General features: G+C 41.6%; 1 protein-coding gene across 1 annotated transcript in view; it reads left to right on the top strand.

The window, feature by feature from the left end:
• Positions 1–18,347, top strand: part of C8A (complement C8 alpha chain) — a 63,183-nt gene that overhangs the window by 32,987 nt on the left and 11,849 nt on the right. The gene's annotated exons all lie outside the window — the stretch shown is intronic.

Consider the following 18,347-nt stretch of genomic DNA (forward strand, 5'->3'; position numbering starts at 1 on the left):
TTCTTGGCTAGAGTCATTCATTAGTTCATCCATCTACATATTCATTTAAAAAATAATTCAAATGCTCTATTGAGTATATCCATCATGTGTTTTTGCGAGGGATATGATGGTGAACAAATCTAAATATGATTCCTGCCCTCTTGCATTACGGTATTTTTCAAACTACATGTTGCAGGTCTATTGTAGTTCTCAAAATCAATGTATGGATCACAAGAAAAGTTTTGAACCACAACAAAGGACAGAACAGAAAACATCATAGTGGATTATAGGCACTAAAGATAAATTATTACTTCAGGAAACCTTTTCCAGTTAAGCAAAACATGTGTATGTGTATTGTATCATAATGCAAAATAAGTGCCTTACAATGGATGTAAAAAATGTAAAATGTAAAAGAAGCATTTAAAAAACTTTACTCAAGTGGTTCTTTTTAGAATAATTCAAAAGCATGAGAAAGGGAAAAAAGAGTTAACCTTTGTTTAACTCCTACTAGGTTTCAGGTGCTATTGCACATATTCTCATTTAATTTTCTTGACACCACTTAGAAATTGGTGTTATCCAAGTTTTAGCTACATAAATGCTGTGGCTCATCAGAGAGGATAATTACTTATCCCGGGCCTGCCAGAATCTGGGGTCAGAGGCCTGGACCTCTAGTCTTCCACCATGTTGTGGTATGGCCTTTCATTTGGACTTCCATCTTTGGTGATGGATTACTAATTAATTGCCTGGGGTATCTGGTGGCCCCTCCTCTTTAAAATCTGTGAGACTGAAATGGGCTTCCAATGTGGTTAATATTCAAAAGGAACCCACCGACAAATTGTCCCAGGGATAATTACCTCAGCTCTGTTTATAGAAAACCATATGTCGATAACAGCACAATTTGCTATTTGTGAAGAGCTGATTTTCTATAAATCCGGAAAGTTAGTGTTGCTTTTCTATAAATATGGAAATGTGCTAATCATCACCTCATCTGCTGGAGACCGCTAATAAATCAGAATGTCATTTACATATTAACCTGCAAAGAACAAAATATCTACCTTCTATCCCTTCTGCAAACAGAATCACACACCCCCTTTCTCCATTTTGAGGTTTGCTATATTGGGCTGGTGCAAAAGTAATAGAAATTTTTGCCATTAAAAAGCACAACTTTTGCACCAACCTAATAGTTTTCTCTCTGTCTTATTCTCTTTCCCTCTGTCTCATTGCATTTCTTTCTAGGTACCTTTCTCTCTGTCTCTCTCTCCCCCTTTTCTATTTCCTCTTTGTCACTGTCTTTTTCTCTCTCTGTAGCTTTGATCTATAAGCTGTTAATTTATATTCTATTAAGTGCTTGTTTCTAAGAGACATCCTGTGTGGTGAACATTCATGTCTGCAAAGGGCTGAGCTTGACATGGAATGATTTAAGTGAACATACTCACTGGTTTGCTCTGGGGGAATCTTTTGTCCTTGCGTTTGCTCAGATCCTCTCTGGGTTCATCCCAGAGGATGCATGAGGCTGTTTTCTTCTAATGTGCCCTTTAGATCAAAAGCTTCTCCCCAAAAGACAGCATGAAACCATGCATCAAAAATCAAGGGAAGTGTTGGATGTTAGGGAGGTGATATTAGGCTTCAATGGGATCCTAACATTTCCTGGAGGGCTGCGACTGACAGCTTTCTACCTTCTGCAGTTATCAGTACGGTTTGAGGCTTAAATTTCTGGATTTAGATATTTTTCCCTCCTTCATTCCTTCTTTGGAACTCTCATTATTTGTCTTTGTATTAAGATATACAAAAGAGAAATAGTGTATTCCCCATTCTGACATCTCTGGTTACAGAGCTACCAATACATGTTGGACAGGTTGAGTACTTCAGTGCCCTTGTTCTGTTCAGTTGGATGTTTCCAGCCTCCTTTGCACATGCTGTTCTCTCATTCCCCAATGCTCTTCCCTGTCTTGTCAACCGACAAACTTCAACTCATCCTTATGAACCTTATAGGGTCATCCCCACCTCTGTGAAACCTGCTCTGATATTGCTCCACTCCTTCTCCCACAGTTTCTTTTGTTTATACATTCATTCATTCAACCAAGTCCATTGAGTTTGTAACACGTGTGAAAAGAACAAAATCAGTATGATACCCCTTCTTGCAAAGCTCTCAATCCAGTGGAGGAAACAAAATAAACAGCTGAAGTCCAGATGTCATCCTTGGTCCTCTTTTACTTCCTGCCCCCATCAGCAAGCTATGTTGACTTTACTTCTAAAGCATATGCGTCACCTGTTCTCCCTCTATTTCTGTGTCACTTGTCCAAGCTACGGTTCTCTCTCACCTGGCTACCTCAAGAGCAAGGTGGGCTCTTCTTTTCTTTTTCTTTGTTGTTGTTTCATGGTCACCGTCATTGTTGTTCCCTTAACTCTCTAACATTCCAATCTTACTTGAGTCTAGAGTCTTCGTATTAGCTGTCTTCTTTGCCAGAACCACCCTTTCCTCTGATGTTTGTAGACCAGTGTTCTTATCATTCGGATCTCTACTTAAGTGTCACCTTTTCAGAGAGAACTTTCCTGATTATGTAGTCAAGTTTCTCTTTGTTATATCACCCTATTTTAATTCTCAGCAAATCAGTAGCCACCATGCTCATATACTTATTTGTTTATTGTCAGTCTCCTCTTTCTAGAATGTTCATTCCAATCATTTTTGTATTATTCATTCTGCATATTCATTTCCTAGAATAGAGTAGGGGCTTAGTAATGTGTGAATTAATTGATCAATGTGTAATTGCAAATTGCGATAAGAGCCATGCAGAAAATGAACAGGTTGTAGAAATAGAGACTAACTGCAGGGGATGAGGGAAGATAGTCACTTAGTTTGGGATGATCTGGGAAAGTCTCTTTGAGGAAGCAAAATGCAAACTGAGATGAGATCCAAAGGATAAGGAGATGCCAAAGACAAGGGTGAAGGTGTTCTGGGTGAGTGAACAGCTTATACTAAGGCCCTCTCTGAAGAAGGAGCATGGTGTTTTTGTGAAGGGAAAGAAGGCATGTGTGGCAGAAGCCTTGGGATAAGGGAATAATAGCAGAAACTGAGATTGGAAGAGGCCAAGAGGCCTCAGAGGGTCTTGCTGGTCATAGTAAAAAGTATGGACTGTATCTGCAGTGGCAGAGAAACCACTGCAGAGTCATCAACAGGGCAGTGCTTGGTCTAATCAGTGGGTCAGCAGATCATTCTACTGCCATGTAGAGCACAGATTAGAGGAGCAGGAGTGGACTCAGGAAGAACAGTTAGGGGCATTGCTGATGTCCAAGCAAGGATTAAAGAATGGACATGTAAGAATATGATAGATTTGGGATGTATTTTCAAAGTAGAATTTAAGGAATTTATAGATAGGCTGGGTGTGGATTGTGAGGTGTCAATTACTCCTTTCTCTAAATTGTATTTTTATCATAGACACACATGAGTGTGTATGCATGTACACATGCACACATTGAGGTGAGAAGGACAGGATGTGCTTGCCTGAAGGTGCCAGCTTTGTGGTAAGGACACCCCTCAGACATTTGGAAATATGATAGGGACTCTGGGGGCAAAGAAAGGACTCTAAATATACATACCTGTTTAAATGCCTATTGTAATAATTGCAATTATATATTTGTCTCTTCTACAGACTATGAACTTTAATGTACAAGTCCTAGGCCTATTGTCCCTGGGATACTTTTTGTTTCTAGCACAAGGCTGGGCCCACAGTAGGTGCACCGTGAATGTGCATTGAGCTGCATTTCCCTTGCTTCTTCCACTCCTCCAACTTGTATCATCATGTGAGTGACCTCCACATTTCCATTTAGAGGCCTCTTTCTTCTCCAGAATCCCTGCCCATATTTTCATATGTCTGTGGAGCATCTCCACTGGGAAGCTGGCACCTCCAAGCAATAGCATTCATGCCCTTCTCACCCCAAACCCTTCAAGCATTTCTTCCTGAATTCTTTCTCTATAGAGACACCACCATCCTCCCAGTTTGCTTGACATAGAGAGGTGGAAAATAGTTGACTATTTGTTATGTGCTAAGCTCCATATCAAGCCTCCTCTCCTAACACTGACAATGATCCTGTGAGGTAGGCATAGTTTTCTCATTTTTACAGATGAAGGAAACAAAGCAAAAAAGTTATATCACTAGTAAGTGAAAAATGTGCAAAGTAAGTTAAAATCCAGGGTTCTTTCTTTTTCAGCTCAGTTGCCTTTATTATCACAACCTGGGAAAAATTCTGTCTCTCCCTTCTCTCCCCCTCATATCTCATTAGTCATCTCCTCAGTATCCACTATCCATCCCTTTCTCTCCATTCCTAATATTACTGATGACCATGCTATGCCATTTCTCTGCAGGTTCCCTCCAGCCAAGCAGACATACACAGTGACAAATGTATCAGAGCTTAGATGGATATTTCACAAATGCCTTTGGAACCATGCTGGTGGTGGTCTGCTCCAGACCCCTTCTGTGGCTCATGTGGATGGGACTTGACACATTTGTTTCAGCTTCTGAGCCCTGGGTCCCTCAAACTGCAACATGAGGTAGAATGCTTTCTATCAGTTAGAGAATCTCAAGGAGTCTGATCAGACCTCCTCTATCAGGGATGCTGTAATGGAAATCCTGCATAGAATAGCAAGTTAAACTGCTATGATTCTTGGCCTTATTGAAAGGGCTTTGCAAAGACCTCATACGAAATGACTTAAGTTGATGCTTTGCTAACAAAAAACAGCAGTAGCATTCTGCAGCCCTATCAAAGACAGCAGGCCACATCAAAGATGACAGACAGTGTGATAGTGGAAAAAATTCTTTTCCTTGAGATTTCTTTTCTAATCTAGGCTCTGCCATTCAGAAGCTGATGTGTCATATCTCTAAGTCTCAGTTTTTTCATGACTAAGGTAGAGACAGTCATAACTACTTTAAAAGACTATTGTGAGAATTAACCAAGATAGTCATGAAAAGCACTGTGATACCTTAAATATTGTCCAAGCAGCAGTTACGATTATCGATTATAATTTCAGGTGGGGTCAGTAGGTACTAAAACCATTTTGGTCAAGCTCTGTGAAATTAAGAAACATGGCGGTGACATGGTAGCAAGGAGTCCATACCTTGAAGCCAGAAACATTTGGCTAGGGATCTTGGTTCTATCATTTAGCAACTGTTTGAACTTGATTGAGGAACAACACTTAATTTCTCTGAGTCTCAGCTTCCTCAAGATCCAAATAAGAATGATAACAAGGGCTTGTTTGGTTGAGAATAATTCTAAGTACATGTTGCATGGTAAGAGTTTAATAGGTATTTCTTCCCTTTAATGAGGGATATGAATATAGCGTAGTGGTTGGAAACGTGGACTCTGCCAATTACTAACTATGTAATCATGGGCAGATAATCCAATCATCCTGACTTTCAGTTTCCTCACCTGCAAACTGGAAATACTGTCATCTACCTCATAGAGTGGTTGGTTGTGAGGAATCAGTGAATTTATTTAGGACCCACACTCTATTAAGCACTCAATAAATTTCAATTGCTGAAGTAGGTTCTGAGTCAGATTGCCTGACTCAAGTCCTATTTCCACCCTTTATCAGTCATATGACTCACGGGCAAATTAGTTAACCTCGCTGTGCCTTGGTTTCCTCTTCTAAATGAGGCAATGGCAGTACATACTTCATAGGGTTGCTATAAACATGAGGTGAAACAATCTATATGAGCATGTGGCTTAGTGCCTGACACAGAGTAAGAGTTCAAAAATGTTACCTATTTTTGCTGTACTATGTACAATATAAACATATTGTCATATGTTTATTATTCCCAAATTTACAGTTATCAACTCTGGAACGTTAACTGTTCTCTCATCTGTAAAGTGGGGCTAAGAAGGTCTGTCTCCCAGGGTTCTGCAATCACTCAGCTGTGAAACATTGCTCAACTGGGAGGGAAATTATTATCATGATGTCCAGCCTGCAGTGGCTGGTACATTTGCTATGAACTTGGAGCCTCAGCAATCATGCCTCCTCCTCCACCTGCCCATTTCTTTGATCAAGTTCATTCATTTCTGTCTCCAGAGCTTCATCCAGTTTTGGAGGGACCACTCTTCCCATTTGTCAAGGTCACTTTGAATTCTCATCACTATCTTTCAAAGTGTTAACAACTCTGCTCAAATCAGTGCCTGCTTTCCATCATCCCTGACCCTGATGGATGCCAGATAACAGTGACCCTGGGAAAGACCCTTCCAGCAAGAGTGCAATACATCCAACCCATTATTGATCATCTCTTTCCAGTCAGGGCCTGTGGACCAGCCAGTCTACCAACTAACAGACAATGTCTAAAAAGCTACAGGGACAGAATTTAAAACCTCACTAAAGTTAATGCCAATTATAGCTCTACATCCTCTTCCTCCTTCCTCCCTTCCTTCCTGTATTTCATTCATTCCTTTAGCCTTTCCTTTCACAAACATTTATAAAGTACACATAACATGGGAAACACTGTCTAGATAACAAGATGATTAATACATGGTCCCCCTCATGAGGGGGCTCATAGAAAGTAATGGGGTTTCTCTTTGTCAAAATCATCTGATTATGGTCAGGGATAATTTACTCTGTGGACAGCCAAATTAGTTACCACCCAAAGTGAACTAGCAATTTATTTTCTTATTCACTATTTGGTTTTAGCAAAATGTATTTACATATAATAACATCTACTATTTGTAGAGCATAACACATTCACATCTGGCATTCAAACTGATCCTCATAATAACATTATGAGGAATTATATTATTATTTCCCCTAGTTTTATAGAAAGAAAGTTGAAATCCAAAGAGCTTAAGTAAATGGCTCAGCGTGACTCAGTATTGAACCTAGGTCTTCTGATTTAGATTTGTGAATCTTCCAAGTACTCATCCTTTTTTCCGTACATCCTGTCCTTTATTTTATACTATATATGAAAGGCTTAGACTCTAGCAGTGGTGGTAAGAAAGCCAAGATTTACTGAGTATTTACTGTGTGGTAGATACTGGGGTAAGCAATTTAAGTGCCCTATCTCATTTAATTCTCAGGAGAGACTGTGAAAAGGATACTATTATTATAATCTCCAATTCCCAAAAGAAGGACTGAGGCTCAGTTATTCTCTGTTAAATAACTTGCCCAAGGTCACATAGCTATTAACTGCTGAAGTCAAACTCAAGAATCTGTAATGTTAAGCAACCTGCAATAATGTCTCAAGGATGTCTTAACCTAGGGTTTTTCAAACTGCAGGCCATAACCCATTAGTAGATTGTAAAAGAAATTTAGTGGGTCATGATCAGCATTTAAAAAATGAAATAGGCCGGGCGCGGTGGCTCAAGCCTGTAATCCCAGCACTTTGGGAGGCCGAGGCGGGTGGATCACGAGGTCAAGAGATCGAGACCATCCTGGTCAACATGGTGAAACCCCGTCTCTACTAAAAATACAAAAAATCAGCTGGGCATGGTGGCACATGCCTGTAATCCCAGCTACTCAGGAGGCTGAGGCAGGAGAATTACCTGAACCCAGGAGGCGGAGGTTGCGGTGAGCCGAGATCGCGCCATTGCACTCCAGCCTGGGCAACAAGAGCGAAACTCCGTCTCAAAAAAAAAAAAAAAATGAAATATAATAGAATGCAAGGTACCAGAGTATATCACACAAAGTGTAGTTAAGTATTGAAACTTCTTTTAAACCAAGCACAGTGGCTCCTTCCTGCAATCCTAGCATTTTTGGAGGCCAAGCTGGTTGAACCCAGGAGTTTGAGACCAGCCTGGGCAACATAGAAAGACCACATTTTTATAAAAATTAAACAAACAGAAAACTAGCCAGGCATGGTGCATGCGCCTGTAGTCCTGGCTACTTGAGAGGCTGAGATGGGAGGATCACTTGAGCCTGGGAGGTCGAGGTTGCAGTCAGCCAAGATGACACCACTGCACTCCACCTGAAATTATAATCGATAATCGTAACTGCTGCTTGGACAATATTTAAGGTATTTAAAATGAATGTGTGTAGACTGGATCAGGATGTAAAAGGTATTTCTTACTTTGAGAGTGGTCAAGAAAGTATTAAAAACACAATCTTAACTCAGTGTGCTCCACTAACTATAAAAAATGTATTTAATTACTTCAAATAAAGGAAAAATCATCAATAGCCCTAAGGGAGGCATTGGGAAGTATATTAGTCAGGTTCTCCAGATAAACAGAATGAATAGAATACCTCTATCTCTATTATTTATCTCTATATAAAATGTATATATGGTATAAAGAGATTTATTGCAATGAATTGCTTCATGTGATTATGGAGTCTGACAAGTCCCAATATCTATAGTCAGCAAGCTGGACACCCAGGAGGGTTGATGGTTTTATTTCAGACCAAGTCTGAAGGCCCGAGAACCTAGAGAGCCAGTGATGTATTTCCAGTCTTAAGGCCAGCAGGCTTGAGACCCTGGAAGAGCTGACATTTCCATTCAAGTCCAAGGCCAGAAAAAAAAAAAAAAGGCAATGTTCCAGGTTGAACAAACAAAGAACCTTCTCTTACTCAGAGGAGGGTCAGTCTTTTTGTTCTAGTCAGGCCTTCAAATGATCACATAAGTCCCATGTGCATTAGAAAGGGCGGTTTACTTTATTAAGTCTTTAATGTTATTAAAGACTTTAAATGTTATTTAAATGTTATTCTTTAATGTTATTCTCACTCAGAAACACCCAGAATTATGTTTGATGAATTATCTCAGCACTCCATGGCCCAGTCAAGTTGACACATGAAATTAACCATCACAGGAAGATAGATAGGTGGAAAGCTGGAAGCAGATGTCAGTAACAACTGTGGAGCTAGGTATGGAAAGTCTCATGTTATCCAATGGTTCCAAAAGCATATCTCAGTGGAAATAGAGGAATAAGTATCATTGGGTTCTAACTCTGTAGCAGGTTGCATGCGGAACCCTTACATGCACATTATCTCCTCCAAGCCTAGTGGCAACCCTTCCAGCTCTGTTTTGTGGCTGTCCTCATCTGTAAGATGAGGACAACCAGGCACTGAAAGGCAAGATAATATGTCCAAGGTGACACAGCTGGTCAGAGGCAGGGTGAGGTTTGAAACCAGGTTTCTAATTCCAAGTGCAATGTTTCTTGCAGTATACCTAGAGGTTTTATTTTATTTCATTTATTTTCCTTTCTAAGACATCAAACTGTGGTGATAGCTTTAAAAGTGAGTAAATTGTGTTTTAAAAATAATTAAGGGAATATTATTTTTTATATCCATTACTAAATGTAATGTTGGGTCAATCTGACCCATTGATTGGGGATTGTAACTGGGAGAATTGTTAATGTTTAAACTGACAAGCACGTGATTGTTCTGAAACTTAAGTACAGCCACAGAGCCAGGAACTAGCATAGTGTGCTGGCTGGTGACACTCAAAGAGGTAAACCTCAGAGAGTTGCAGGCTGGAAGAAGTGTCTAACCCAGGGATGACAAGTGGTCTTAAGAGCAAATGCTACCTAGACTGCTGAGTTGAAGACTGGAACACCAGATATGGACTCAGTCTGAAAGTGCTGAGATCGATTAGTGATGTCTGTCAGAGGCAAGGGACTGAGGGCAACAGGGCTCTTAGGCTGTGTATTTACTATACCATTATTAAAATAAGGCTAAGGCAGCCCAGTTGATCAAGCCATATAATTTAAGTCCCTTAAATTACTATCACATTTATGCATTGTGGCTGTTGTTTGATTATAAATCCCTTTCAGGATGATTCTGAGTAGAACCTTTACCCTTGTTACACAAAGTTGGAAACAGGAAACAATCTCAGTGGGAAACCGTACTCATAATCTAATCTCCACCCATCCACTCATCCACTCATTCAGTAAATGCTCACTGAGCACCCATGATTTCTGGGAACACAGGGGTGAATCACACAGAGCCCTTCTCTGGAGAAATGTGCAGTCAGCTGGGGGCCAAGAATAACATAATGTGATAAATCTTTAAATAGAAACAAATACAGTGGAAGCAAAAAGGAGGGAGAAACAATCTTTTCTTCTCCTTCCACTTGCTAAACCCTAAAGAGAATCAAGCCTCATTTTCTACCAGGAGCAGAAGTTCGCCTTGAAGAGAAGGGAGTTGCATGGAAATGGCTGGGGCAGCAAGTATATAAGGGTGAGTAAAAGGAGATGAATGTTCAGATCCACCCAAAGGCTGAACTTGGTTATGGAAGAGCTTGCTGCTGAGGCCAGGGCCTAAATGAGAACAATCTTGACTGGATTATGCCGGGAGTCATGATGATGATAATGGCCAGAGTCAGTGTTGGCCTCTCAGAAACCACAGAGAGGATGGCAAGCTGCAGTGATTATGCAAGGTGAACACTGAAAGCAAGAGAGTCTCTGCAACGGAAAAGGAGACCAGCATTTCAGTGAGCATGCACAGACCTCCAACTCACTGTTCACCATTGCGCTGCACTATACTGAGCAATGTACTGGTCCCTGGACTTACCATACTCTTTCTCCTTGATTTGCATATGCTGTTTCTTCTACCTGGAATTTTGCACCTCACCTGGTTTATGCTTATTCATCCTCAGTTCTCTGCTTAGCTCAAATAGGACTCTTCCAGGCAGGTTTTCTGTCTCCCCAGGTTTGAGTTGGGAGCCTGTTTTAGGTGCTTTAGCGTACTCAAGACTTAGCTCTGAGTGTCACACTATTGTAGCTGCCTGTGTCCAGCGTGCATCCTGTTCACATTGTGTCCCAGAGTCTTGCCCATCGACTAAGACTGGCCCACTGCAGAGACTCAGCGTTTTCTAGCTTGGGTGGTTTCAAATCTAAGCCCACGTATGCTGGGCAGCCTCCAGAGCTTTCCTAACACTCTGCAGAGTCAGGGGTGGTATCTTAAACGTTCTAAGCTGAAATTGGACAATGAGGAGGGTGAGGTGGGCAGGAACCTTGTTGTGAAATGCCCTATGTTTGTGGCTAGGGACTCTGGGATGGCCCAGCAGGTCTTTTTGTGTGTGTGTGTGTGCCTGCTAACCAACCAGTCACCCAAACAGACAGTCACTGGATTCTAACAAGCTCCAGGCTTTATCCCCAGTTACCATGACAACCAGGCTTCACGGTGATGGATGGTATTGATTGACTGACAGACTCCTAGTTTCTTGGCTCTGTCCCTACTCCCCTTAAGTCATCTACATACACATGGAACTGAGACTCTCAGCACCATCCTTCTGATTTTGTCTTGATTTTGAATTTCCAGCTCTAATATCACTGAAAACAGCTTCAGACTTAAAGGAGAAAAGCTGAGATGGCGTCAACATTCTTCCCAGGGCCATCCTTAACCTCTGTCACATAGGCAGTATAATATGGCATACAGAACGTGGGCTTTGGACACAGGCCTTGGTTCAATCCCAATTCTGTTATTTTCTTGGTGTATAACTTTGGGCAAGTGACAAGCTATCTAAGTTAAGTTTAAACTATCCCAACCTACTCCTTTCTAAAATGGGACTGATTATTCCTATTGTGGCATTTTGTGTGAACACTGAGTAAGCTAATACATGGAATATCTCTACCCAGCACATAATAGTGTTTATGAAGTCACCACGTGCCCTTGTCATCACCAACCATTCTAGTGCTAACCACTTATACTGCAGAAGTGTCCATTAAGAAATCCTGATTTTTGCAAACTCCTCAGCCTCCCTTTTTTTCCAGGCACTGTCTTGAGCACATTACATGGCATGGATCACTCATTGAACATTTACAACAATGCTAGGAGGTACACAGTATTAAACTCCCCATCTTACAGATGGGCATACTGAGGCAAGCGAGGTCAAACGATTTGCCCACATAGTCTTTGGGCAAGGGTGGAATCCCAGCTCAGGCAGTCTCTGTTTCTAGCTGAGTTTGGCCTTCAGCTAGGCTGCCTCTTGTCGTGGTTGAAATCGTCTAGAAGAACCAGAGCCTCTGAAGAGCCCTTTTCAAGTAGGAGGAAGACATGGGACTGCAGTCTCAGCATTGCCTCCTTCTTCTGCCTATCTTCCTTTCTCTGAGCTTCTTTGCAGAATGAGGTATCAGGGAATGAGGGGCTTGGAAGGCTCCTTTCAAGACTACCATTGCCACTCACCATGTACGATGAATGTTCCTCTGCAGAATAACAGTAGCCTGATGAAATGGACCATCTACTCACTGTGTTTGAGTAGGGCATATCTTGCTTCAAGACCTGATTCTTGGGCCTGTTAGTCTTGGGTGACTGTGGCAAGTTACCTAACAAGAACAGCTAATCTTTATTGAACACCTAGTTGTGCCAGACAAGTTTTAGGGATTCACTTATAGAAACTATTATCATTTCCATGTTAAAGATTGGGAATATGAGGCACAAAGCCATTCAGTGAGTTACTCAGGTCACTATCACAGAAGGTGAATGGTAGGCTTCTTAACTTGGAGGTTATACTCTTAACCACCACAATTCCTGCTTTCTCCAGTCCTAGTGAGTCTGTAAGATGGGTAAATCCTCCTTGCCCCAGAATATTGTTGAGAGTCTCCAATGAGATAATGCAGCCGAAAGTACTTTATAAAATATAGCATGAGATATTAATCTAGCATGAGATATTACAAAGCTGTGATTTGCATCTTCAATTAAAGAAAGACCTGTGACTCCTAAAACATTTTAGAGGCATTGTCTAGATAAGCTGGAGTCAACCTGTCCCCAAGCCCTCCTGGGGGGCTTGGCCCATGCCAGGCTCTGTGTAGAGATTTGCACACCCAAGAGATGACTTAGAAGCCTGTAGTCTTATAAGAAGAACAGACCAAGAAATTGACAGTTACTAGAGTGAGCTAAAGGGATAGAAGCACAGGGATACACTGGGGCATAGATATAGGGCCCTTGGGGAATGAGGAAAGGTTGTCTGGAACTGAGTGGGAGAAGCTCAATTAAAGAGATAAAGGGACTTTCTAGCACCTGCAAAGGCGTCGAGGCATTTATTTTATTCTCAGAGGGTTGGGAAGAAATGTGAGTTTTAATAGATAAAAAGAACCACAAAGAGGACAGATGAGTTAGTTAACACCTCCCAACTAGCCCAGCCACAGACTCCAATCATCTTTTCCAATGTGATGGCAGAAAATAGACTATTAGATTCTCTTTCCGCTTCTGAGGCTGTCTTTGGGGGCAACAAATACAGCAAAGCAATGTAGCAGATAAATCGTAGCAACATGAATGACATTTGTTTGTTGCAAAGAGATAAATAATGCACTACACCTGCTGTTTTCCACCTAATGCTTTTAATCTGAGGAACGACAGACTTGCGGTGTTCCGGCACCTTGGAAATCAAGCTGCCTGGTTCTTCCTGAGAGCCATAGAGATGCAAAAGCTCCATAGAGGTGTGAGGTCACTACCAGAGAAGGTGAATGGTAGGCCGCAGAACCGTTCTCCCACCTGTGCCACCACCAAGACCAAGTGGGAAACAAGTAGAACACATGGTGGCCAGACACATATCCTTTGGGCTCCTGGCCTGTCAGGGAGCCACAAAAACAGCTCACCTTTAGACCAGACTAGAATGAGAAGCAATTCAGCCTCCTAGAGAGGTTAACCTATTTGCTCACATAGTCACTGGGCAAGGGTGGAATTCTAGCTCAGGAAGTCTCTGTTGCAGAGTTTGGCCGTTGACTATGCTCTCTCTTGTCATGGCTGAAATCATCTAGAACCAGATCCTCTGAAGAGGATCAAGTAGGAGGAAGACATGGGACTGCAGTCTCAACATTGTCTCTTTCTTCTGCCTAGCTTCCTTTCTCTGAGCCTCTTTGCAGAATGTCAGGGAATGAGGAGTTTGGAAGGCTGCTTTCAGGACCACCGTTGCCACACACCATGCATAATGAATGTTCCTCTGCAGAAAAACTATACTTCCTTAGGGGTCTCAACTGATTTGCATCTCCCTCTTTTCCACTCTGGAGTTTAAGTCACATTGACTTTTCTGAGTAGCATCTTGCTGCTGAGGACACAAGTCCTCTGCATGGTCAGTCTCATCTCCATAATACTCCTGGCTTTGTCTGGCTAGTCCCTATTTGTTCTACCTGTCTCTGACTCCTTCTCCTGACCCCCAAGGATGCCTTCCCTGACCTCGCTGCCCTGTGTCAGAGTGCTCCTCACACATGGCAATAATTGTCTGTTTCCTTGTCCATTTCCTCACACTTGAATCTCAGCTCATTGAGGTCAAGCACTCTCCTTAGTCCTCCTTATTTCTCAGCTACCTCTAACACAGTAAAACATCATTAGGTACTTATTGACGTTGTCTCAAATGTTCTTAAAGTATTCTGATGTGTTCTTAAAGTCTCAGGATCATGGCCTTAGCAGTCACCTTAAAAGATCACTGCTCTTTTCTACCCTTCAAACCCTCCTGTCCCCTCACAGGCAAATAGACAGCCCCAGCTTGGTCCCCTGCAATGGTGAGAACTCACTGTCTGCTGAAACACTTCATCTCTGCTTGGCTTCTGACTGTGATGACGCTCTGCCTTATGCTAAGCCTAAACTTGCCTTCCTTTGGGTCCTAGTTCTTGCCCTTGCACCTACACAAATAAGCCTAATTCTTCTTCCTCAAAACAACTCTCTGGAGAGTTATAATCCAGTTCTACTGGTCTCTCTTAAAGAGAAATCTTTTTTCCTTTCTTCAAGTAAACTTCCTTAGTCCCCTCTAATATTTTCAAAAGGATGTGGCTTTGAAGGTCTTCACCCTCATGCTTATTCTTCTCTGATTATTCTCTATTTTTAAATTTTATTATGGTAAGAATATTAACATGAATTCTACCCTCTTGGCCAATTTTAATAGTACAATACAGTTATTAACTATAGGGACATGTTGCTCTCAGACCTTATCTTGCATAATTGAGACTTTATGCTCATTGACTAGCAATTCCACCTCTCCTCTTGCCCCCAGCCCCTGGCAACCACCATGCTACCCTTTAATTCTATATATCTGACTATTCATATATCTAATATAAGTGGAATCAGGCAGTCTTTATCCTTCTGTGACTGGCTTATTTCACACAGCATTACGTCCTCAAGGTTCAGCCGTATTGTCACATATGTCAGGATTTCCTTTGTAAAGCCTGGATAATGTTCGTTGAAGAAAATCGTATTTTCTTATTTCTGTTTTAAAGTGTTTTTGCACACAGCTCTGAGTTTCTTTCACCTATGGAGAGGAGAGTGAGATTATTTCCTCCTTCATTTTACTAATTATAATTTGCACCTGCTTTCATAACCCTACTGAGCGGGGAGTAATCTAAAACTCCAAGGCCTTTTCTTTTGTTCTCCTGCTAAGTTGTGTCTATTTCTCACTGTGCTTGTGCATTTGGTATTTTGTCTGTAGGGTAGGATGTTAAGGTTTTCCCAATTCAGTCTCATTTTGCTATGCTTGGTGATATGGCTTGGCTGTGTCCCCACCCAAATCTCATCTTGAATTGCAGTTCCTATAATCCCGACATGTGATGGGAGGGACCTGTGGGAGGTAATTTAATTATGGGGGTGGTTACCCTCATATTGTTCTCATGGTAGTGGATTTGCTCTCATGAGATCTGATGGTTTTATAAGGGGCTTTCACCCCTTTGCCTGGCACTTCTTCTTGCTGCCATGTGAAGGAGGACGTGTTTGCCTTCCCCTCTGCCATGACTGCGAGTTTCCTGAGGCCTCCCCAGCCATTCTGCACTCTCAGTCAATTAAACTTCTTTCCTTTATAAAATTACCCAGGCTCCGGTATGTCTTTATTAGCAGTGTGAGAACAGACTAATATACTTGAATACTGATATACATGAATCCTTTTGAGGCCATTTGGATCCTGATTCTTTAAGTGAATTATCCTTGGCTTTTTCTAGTTCTTATTCTGAGTGGATGTGATGGAACTGGCTACTAGGTCCATATCTAAGGCATTGACAAAAGCACCAACTGAGACAGGATGCCAGAGCCCTGTGGTAAGCCACCAGAGACGCTCTGCAGGACCAACGTACTCAGCATCTGATCTAAGATCCAATGAAGAGGGATCATCTGGGATATTTGTCTGAAAAACAGATTTCTGATTTCATAGAAATATACAATCAGAATTGATAGAGGTTGGGCCTCGTTACCTGTACTTTTCAAACACACTCCAGATGACCTCAATGTATAGCCTGGGTTGTGACCGATCAACTCCAGAGCTTACTGAGTTCAAAAGCCCAAAACAAACTACAGTTGAATCTGGTCCAAAGTTAAACCTAAGGAGTCCAGTCTGATGGGATAGTGGTGGAGCAATGGCAGAGGATCACCTGGTTCCATGAATATAGTCAGTCTATCCACCCTACATGCCCATCTGGGCAAGTTCTCTACAACAGCTCCACCCCTTTCTCTGTTCCTCTCACCCCAAACTCTTTGTGTTTATGTCTCTGAGTCCTGGCTTCCAATGCCATTTTCAACTCCTGGATTTTGGTACCAGGTTTTACTTCCCCTGCCCTGACCCCAGGTTATTAGTCGCATTTTCCCACAGGCTCACTGTAGACAGCTCTAAATTTGGCATCTCTTACAGCCTCTGATGAGAGACTCCTTTCCAGCCCTGGTGTATTGAAACAAGCAACTGTCAGGATACAGATTGGTCTTCATTTAAGACATTGCTTCTAGCCTGCTAACTTCTCAAGGGCAGGATCTTACCTTTGCAGATTTGCATCATATTCACATTAGTTATATTATATTCTCAAGGTGTCTACATTGTCCAATATGTGATATGCTGGGGATGGTACACAGTAGGTGCTTACTAAATTTTTCTATCAGATGGCAGAATTTAGTCTGAGGTAATAACTGAGATTATAAAAATACTGCAGGCTTCTAAACATGACAGACTTCAGCTTGAATCTGTTTCACCAGTTTTTAACTGCATGGCCTTAGGCAATATAATTAACCTTCATGAACCTCAGGCATCTCAGCTTTAAACAAAAAGTATGAGCTAGGTGTCTAAGTGTGCTTCGGCTCTCAGGTTCTATAATTCTTTGTAAGTCACAGTCTCCCCTTGCCGGCTGGTACCCACTTTGGGGTCCTCAGGTGGCAATTCTCTGCAGTCAAGTCATGCTGCTTAAGTCAGGCTGGAATTCTCTTTTCCCAGCAGCACGTGGCAGGCTGTCGGCAGATCCTTCATGAGCATAGTCACACCACAGGCATCTTCCAACCCCCATTAATCAGCCTGTCCTGTCGCTTTAATTCAGCAGCACTCCACCACTCACCTAAGTAATCACTCTGGCTTCTGCCTGTAAGTTCTTTTCATCCACTTTTGTTTATCACTGTTGAAGCATTTTTTAATCAAAACAATTAAATATGCTAAATATTCCCCCAATTAGTAATGCATTAAAAATTAAAAGTGTTTGAATGGAAATGGCAGAAGAAGCCCTTTGCTCGGTGCTGAGTGCCAGTGCTCAGAGCATCACTTCCCCCAGGCACTTTCAGCTCAAGAGTGACTCAGAAACTGATATCCAAAAAGTCACAGAGGGCTGCAGCTGAAAGGGGTCTTAGAGATAACAACCTCTTCTTTCCACAAATGGGAAACTGAGGTCCCGTGGGATCATGGACCTTTTTTAGGATCACACAAGGTGTTAGTGACTGGAATTTGATTTTAGGACTTATGACTTCTAAGTTTCCTTCTATCAGAAACCCTTACCAAAGGACTCAGGGCGTTCATTTATTTACATGTTTTTTTCATTCATCAATCATTTATTCTGAAAATACTTACTGGACATGGCACACACTGCATTGCTATGCTGACAAGACAATGGTGAATTAGATAGAAATCCTTGACCTCGTAGAGTTTGCAGTTTAATGGGGGCACAGGCAAATAAACTTTGATGCTCAATACTCCCTTGAAAATAGTGAATCTAATCTTTAGCTCAATTGAATAACAGGTCTACATTATTTTTCCTTTATGGTTGACAGAATAACACTATGACTGGAAATAATTATTTTGTATAGTTGTAGATTAAAGAAATGATGTCTCAAAATACAAATTTCAGTTTAAAACTTTCAGAAGACCCCTTTAGCTACCAAAAAGGTTGAACTCTGTAGCATGGTCAATATTCCTCCGGTCTATTTATCTAGTTTTATTTTGTCAGTCAGACCTAGGGTTGGAAATCCAGGTCTGTTTATTTATGTAGCAATATGGCTTTATTGCTTTGAGAATCATTTTCTTCATCTGTAAAATTCAGGTTCTTCAGTGGGTCCTCAGATGTAGACAGATACAGAGATGGCTAATGTGGGCCTGACAGTCTTTATGGGATCTGAAGGGCCGGTAAACTTTCCATGGTGATCCATCCATCTTCTAGCAAGACTCTGGCCTCTCTGGGGTACAGTGAGGACCTGAACAAAAAGAATTGTGATGAAGATGATCATTCAGACACAGAGA

Source organism: Cebus imitator, unplaced genomic scaffold (genome assembly GCF_001604975.1).
Source record: "Cebus imitator isolate Cc_AM_T3 unplaced genomic scaffold, Cebus_imitator-1.0 Scaffold163, whole genome shotgun sequence".
In the NCBI taxonomy this organism is placed as follows: domain Eukaryota; kingdom Metazoa; phylum Chordata; class Mammalia; order Primates; family Cebidae; genus Cebus; species Cebus imitator.